Here is a 6832-nt window from a genome sequence, read left to right as displayed (position 1 = left end):
TTGCACAGAGTTGGACACGACTGAAGCAACTTAGCAGCAGCAGCAATGAGGAACATGCTTGACATGTTTGAGTAACAGCAAGGAGGCCAGCAGAGTGAGCATGTAGGAGAGTGGTGGATGTGAATATTGATGAGATAGCTAGAGGTCAGACCATACAAGGCCTTATAGATTATGGTAAGGAGTTCGTTTTTTTATTCCATTTAAAGATGTTGGAAGGCTTTGAGCAAAGGAGTAATATGATGAGGTTTGCATTTTTAAAAAGGTAACTTCAGAGATGTTCTTCGGAAAATAGATTGTAGGGGGCAAGGATGGAGGCAGAGACTACGGCAGTGGCTCAGGCCATAGACCATGCTGACTTAGATGAAGAGAGCAGTGGTGGAGGTGGTGACAAATAGTTAGATCTGGAATACAGTATGGAAGTGGACCAAACCGAATTTGCTAATAGATCAAGCATGGGATGGGCAAGAGTGGGGTCAGACTGCCAGTTTTTGATGTAAGCAATAGGGAGAATGGAGAAGGCTTCTTCAGCCAAAACTGTTCTTTTAGAAGCTGACAAAGTAATTATTTAGTGTTCCAAGCTTCTATACTGGAGGAAACCGGGAAGGAAAAGTAGAGATGAATGCCAAATGAGCCAACCCGGATGCCCGCAACAGTGATATTATAAAAAATGGGGCATGCCATACCATTGCTGATTGAGTTTGCATTGGCATGTGGCAGACGACCCTTCTCATTTTCTCTCTGTTCTCAGGCACATCTTTGCTTGGTCAGTGCCTATTAAGGCCTCCCTCATTTTCATTTGGTGATTTAAGCCCTGTGTCTACTTTGAGGTTGCTGAGTATACATTACCCAAGCAATTGATTTCTGGATACTTTCAAGGCTGTTCTTCTGAAAAAGCCAATCCACTGTGTAGAAAATTAGGCACTCTTGTCTTGTCTTACATAACCATCGATTTTTTTTTTTTACCTGAAATTTTGTTGGCACAGATGGCACTGACACTGTCCTTGAAGCTATTTTAGAGAAACTGGTCTGTTTATTTCTCCTCCACTGGTAAGAGATGGAGTAAAATCTGTAGTATTTTCAGTAGCAAAGTGTGATTCTGGAGCAAGTAGTAGGTCATTTTAGAATTTTGTCTTCCTTGTGTGTTTTCCACATTGAAAAGGATCAGTTTAAGAAGGTAGGAACAGATATCCTTTCACCTTCCTAGGGAGTGGGAACAATTTGAGCAGGTTCTTGATTCATTCTCTAGCATTAACTGGCCCTAATCATGTGAGCTGGACCATTTGGCTAAGTGAGGAAAGCAGTGTTCCACTTAGAGGGATTAACATGCGTGAAGGCTCAGGAGCGACATGGAGCACCGGCTCATTTAATAACCCCAACAAAAGGCTTCCTTGGTGGTCCAGTGGTTAAGAATCCACCTGGCAGTGCAGCAGATATGGGTTCAATCCCTGGTCTGGGAAGATTCCACGTGCCACGGGGCAACCGGGCCCGTGCATCACAACTAGGGAGCCTGCACGCAGAGCCCGCGTGCCACAATGACTGAAGCCCATGGTCCCTGGAGCCCATTTTCTGTAACAAGAGAAGCCACTGCAATGAGCATCTTACGCAATGCAACTAGAGAGTAGCTCCTACTCCCTCCCTCCACCCTCATCACAACTACAGAAAGCCTGCACCCAGCAGCGAAGACCCAGCGCAGCCAAAAATAATAAATAAAATAAATAAATGAAAGTAAAGAAGAAGAATCCAAAAGAAGCTCATGAGGCTGCTTTTCAGTGTGATTATAGGTATAGTACTTGGTGGTGAACAGGGAAGCGTGCATTGAAATCTATTGGTGTGGTGGAGCAGAGAGGGTGGTTGAGAAGGGAGTTATAGAAGTGAGGCTTGAGCCAACGATTCATGTATTCATTAATCCAGTTGTTGAAAAAAAAACCCAAGATCATGTGCCAGGTGCTGGCAGAGTGCTGAATATAGAAAAGTGATGAGCCAAACTAGTATTCCCTGGCACCTATTCTCATGCAGGTTAAGATCTGGTTTAGTGGGAAAACGTACTAGAAATAATCATATAAATAGATTCATAACAAACCAAGGTAAAGTAGACAAAGGCAAAGTACAAGATGGTACACTGCTGCTGCTGCTGCTAAGTCGCTTCAGTCGTGTCTGACTCTGTGCGACCCCATAGACGGCAGCCCACCAGGCTCCCCCGTCCCTGGGATTCTCCAGGCAAGAACACTGGAGTGGGTTGCCATTTCCTTCTCCAATGCATGAAAGTGAAAAGTGAAAGGGAAGACTCTCAGTCATGTCCAACTCTTGGCGACCCCATGGACTGCAGCCCACCAGGGATTTTCCAGGCAAGAGTACTGGAGTGGGTTGCCATTGCCTTCTCCAGATGGTATACTAGAGAGACCTAGTTTTTTTTTTTTTTTTTAACATTTTAATAAAGCTTTTTATTTTGGTTTGGAGTACAGCCAAGTAACAACCTTGTGACAGTCTCGGGTGGACTGCAAAGGGACTCAGCCATACATATGCAAGCGTTCATTCTCCTCCCAGTTCCCCTCCCATCCAGGCTGCCGCATAAAACAGAGCTCCTTGTGCTAAACAGAAGGTCCTTGTTGGTTATACATTTTAAATATCATAGAATGTACAGTCGATCCCAAACTCCCTATCTTTTCCCCTATCCCCCCACCCCGCTAGCAACCATAAGTTCATTTAGAGAGATCTACTTGAGGTTGAGGGTGGTGGTGGTCAGCGAAAGCCTCTTTCAAGGAATGACATTTAAGCCGAGACCCTGAAGGATAAGTAAGAGATAGACTGGCAAAGAGCCAGTTCAGTAGAGAGGAAAACACGAGTGAATTTCCTGGAGTGGTAAGTTTTGATACATTTGAGGACTTGAACAGAGTGGCTAGAGGAGAAAAAGACATTGAAAAGGATATGAGATGAAGCCTAAAATGTACAAGAAGCCAGGTTGTGTAGAATCATTGTGGGGACTTTTGATTTTTACACTAATTTTAATAGGAAGCCACTGAAGAGTTTGGATTATATATTTCAAGAACATTTTTTTCCTGGCCTTTGTGTAATGCATAGATTGGGAGGGGTAAGAGTCAAAGTGAGATCAGTTGAAAGCTACAAAAGTAGTCAAGAAGAGAAAGAGAGGCGGCATGGATGAGGCCCAATACTCAGCAGAAGAAGATGAGTTTAAGATATATTTTGGAGGCAGAATCAGCAAGAGTTGGTGGAGTTAGGTTTGGGGAGTAAGGAAGAGGGAAATAACAATCATCATAACTTCCAAATTCCTGGTTGGAGTTATTGGTTTAAAGGAGGTGTCATTTACTGAAAGGTAGAGCAACAAGCTTGGATGGAGGAGGTTTAGAAAGAATGAGTTCTGTTTGGGACATTATTAGCTGTGAGAGACTCGTGAGATATCCAAGGGGCGATATGAGTCTTGAGGTCAGGATAGAAACCTGCTTTGGAGATAAAAATCTGGGGGGGTTGATAGCAGAGAGTTGAAATTGGAATAAACAATAATGGGTGCGATCATCCATTATAAGTGAAAAGATCTCCAAAGTGAGGCCTGAAATAACTCCACACTCTTTAGTAATGAGAAAGAGAAGGGAAGGCTATCCAAGAGGAGACCTAGATAGAGAAAGCAGGGAAGTAAGAAACTAAGGAGGTGAAGTTTCATGGAATCGGAAGAGAAGGGTGTTTCAACGTGGAGGATATGGTCAACTGAGAGGCTGAATATGATCAGGATTGATAGAGATCCATGGACTTTGGCATCCTGAGTATGAAACATTTATTAGAGTGGGTCAGCAAAGCGGGAAGATGGAAGGAGATTGAAAAGGGAATGCAAGACACTGAAGTGGATCCAGTTGGTAGACATGATCTCAAATGAAATTATTGTCTTTAAAAGTAGGAAAGCAAGGGCTTACCTGGTAGCTCAGTGGTAAAGAACCCACCTACCAATGCAGGAGACACGAGTTCCATCCCTGGTTTGAGAAGATGCCACACGCTGCAGAGCAGCTAAACCCAGGCATCACAACTACGGAGCCTGTGCTCCAGAGCCTGGAAGTCATGACTACCGAGCCTGCATGCCACGACGACTGAAGCCCGTGAGCCCTAGAGCCCTTGCTCCAGAATAAGAGACGCCTGGCACAGAGTAAGAAAGGCTCAGAAGCCTGTGCACAGAACTAGAGAGTAGCCCCTGTTCTCTGCAACTAGAGGAAAGCCCACACAGCAATGAAGACCCAGCACAGCCTAGATAAATTAAGAAATAATTTTTTTAAAAAGTAGGAAAGCAAGGTTACCAGGGCAGTTATTGGGATTTTTGGGCCATGTGAGATTGCTGGTGACTAATTTAAAGGGAGATGAGTCCATGCAATTGTGTGATATTCCCAGCTACACCAGCTGCTTGGGAGCAGGCCTAGGGATAGAGGTGGGGGGTCTTGGCTGGGGTTTTGCCGGGTGAGATGTTTGCCCGCATAGGTGAGTGGAGAGGGCAAGAGTTGGTGGAGATGCGGGGTTTAGGGTAGCGGGGTGGCAAGGAATGAGAATTCTAAGCCAAAGAAACAGACATAGGGTAGAGGAGGTGTGGCAACAGGTGAGGTTTGAAAGTTTTGAATGGAGGTATGAAAATTGTCACCTTCTCTTTTGTAGACTTTCTTTTCATGCCCTTTTCTCACCCACCATTGTCCTTTAAATATTAATAATATTCATCTTTTGCTTGTCTTTTGTACATAGTTCTGCTTTTGTATACATTTTCATTTAGTTTTATTTGTGGTCAGTAGAAATTACATTTTTAAATGTTAAACTGATTCATCTTTTTCAGACTCTCCCCTCCCAAGCTCCCTGTAGAACTTATAAAGTCCTTTCCCTCAGAGATTGTGTAAATTTTAATTTCTATCTCCATTTCTTAAAGTTTTATCTTTTAACACGCAGTTTTTATATACTCTGCGTATAGAGAACGTCTAAATGAAGTTTTTGAATAAAAAGAAAAGCAATGGCACTATTTTTGACTAATTCCTTCCTACATTCTTTATCTATTGAATTTATATTCGTAGAAATATATGTGTATATATGTGTGTATTTCTAAGTTATCTGTCCTGACACATTTCTGTAAATAGACGTTCTGATTTTTTTTTAGTGTCTCTAGCTAGGTCTCAGTCTAAATTTATACCTGTGTGTGCATACACTTACGGAGATTTAAACAGGTTCATACGGTAGGGTTGTGCATCATCAGAGCTCTGCTAGGAAACCACACTCAAGGGGGTTATTAAAGGAACTTTAACAGAGGGAGCCTTTCCAGACGTGCCGGGCCAGGGTTAGAGGAACCAGCAGGTACAATGCCTCTAGATAGTAGGTATCTCCGGAAAACTTTTCCATCCTAGGCCTCTGGGGCTTGAGTCTGAGGAGGGAGCTGTTCCCTGCTGCGAGCTGTACTGTGAGAGAAGGATCATTTGAAGCTACTGTGGCCTGTGGAACAGAAACGTAGCATGGCAAACCACGGCCCAAAAGCGGAAACTAAAATTCCAAACATCTCTCTCTTGCTTCCTGTCTTTTGCTGATGCCTCCCATTGGTTAAATGCAATGCAAAGTCACTTTCGCAAATATTTACTGTTATTACGCTTTGATACTATCTTGCTTTGATCATTTGACAGGTGGAAATATCTTTACTTTATTATTTTAATATGCATTTCTCAGGTTAATAGAAATGTTGTATTTGTTCTTTGTCTATTCATCATTTGTATTTCTTAAAGATGCACTGTTTGAAATAGACTCATAGAGATGGCAGACAAACTTATTGTTATCAAAATGGAAAGAGGGAAAGGGATAAATTAGGAGTTTAAGGGGTTAACAGATACAATCTACTATATATAAAATAGATAATCAACAGAGACCAACTGTATAGCCCAGGGAACTCTACTCAATATTCTGTAATAAGCTGTATGGGAAAAGAAACTGGAAAAGGATGGATATATGTGTATGTATAACTAAGTCACTTTGCTATACACCTAAAACTAACACAACATTGTAAATCAACTATCCCTCAATTATAAAAAAAAATGCACTCTTTATGATTTTGCATGTTTTCCTAGTGAAACACATTTTTTTAAGATTCTTTTATATTTGAGTAACACTTGTTTCTGTCTTATTAAATTTTTCTCCTCACAGTTTGTCTTTTCTTTGTGTGTGTGTGTGTGTGTGTGTGTGTGTGTGTGTGTGTGTGTTTCTGTTAGAAATCCATTTAAAGGGCTTTTTCTGGTGGTACCAGTTTTCATATTTCATGTTTTGGCTTCTTTTGATTTGTGTTTAGAGTATCATTTAATTTGATTTGAGATGCTGCAGTCATCATATTTGGGTCTTTTTCTGGTTTTAAATTGTTTCACTAATCTATGAGTCCCCAAATGTCAGCCCAACATTTACATTATTGTGGCTTCTTAAGCACATTTTATTAGCTTGTTGGACAGGTTTCCTTTCCCCGATATTCCTTCTATATTGTTCTTTTTTTTTTTTCTTGTATGCTTATTCTTGCAGGTGAAAATTTGAATCACATTGGAAGGAAATTCTGTTGGCAATTTTATTTTCATTGTGTTGCTTTGGATTAATTTCTACAGAACTGACATCTTACCACAGAGCCTTCCTAGTCCAGAAACACAACACATCCTGCAGTTTTGCAGGTCTCCTTTATGCCTCTCGGTAAATACTTGTTTTCTTTATATTAGACCTGTATGTTTATTTTAAATGTAGGCTAAAATATTTTACAATATATGAAAACCATTATTTTGGTATGTTTTGCAACCAACTACCAACTTATTGGAATTTCTTCCACTAGTGTTTCATT

The sequence above is a fragment of the Ovis aries genome, chromosome 22 (genome assembly GCF_016772045.2).
Source record: "Ovis aries strain OAR_USU_Benz2616 breed Rambouillet chromosome 22, ARS-UI_Ramb_v3.0, whole genome shotgun sequence".
Taxonomy (NCBI): Eukaryota; Metazoa; Chordata; class Mammalia; order Artiodactyla; family Bovidae; genus Ovis; species Ovis aries.
This window is presented reverse-complemented; position numbering follows the sequence as displayed.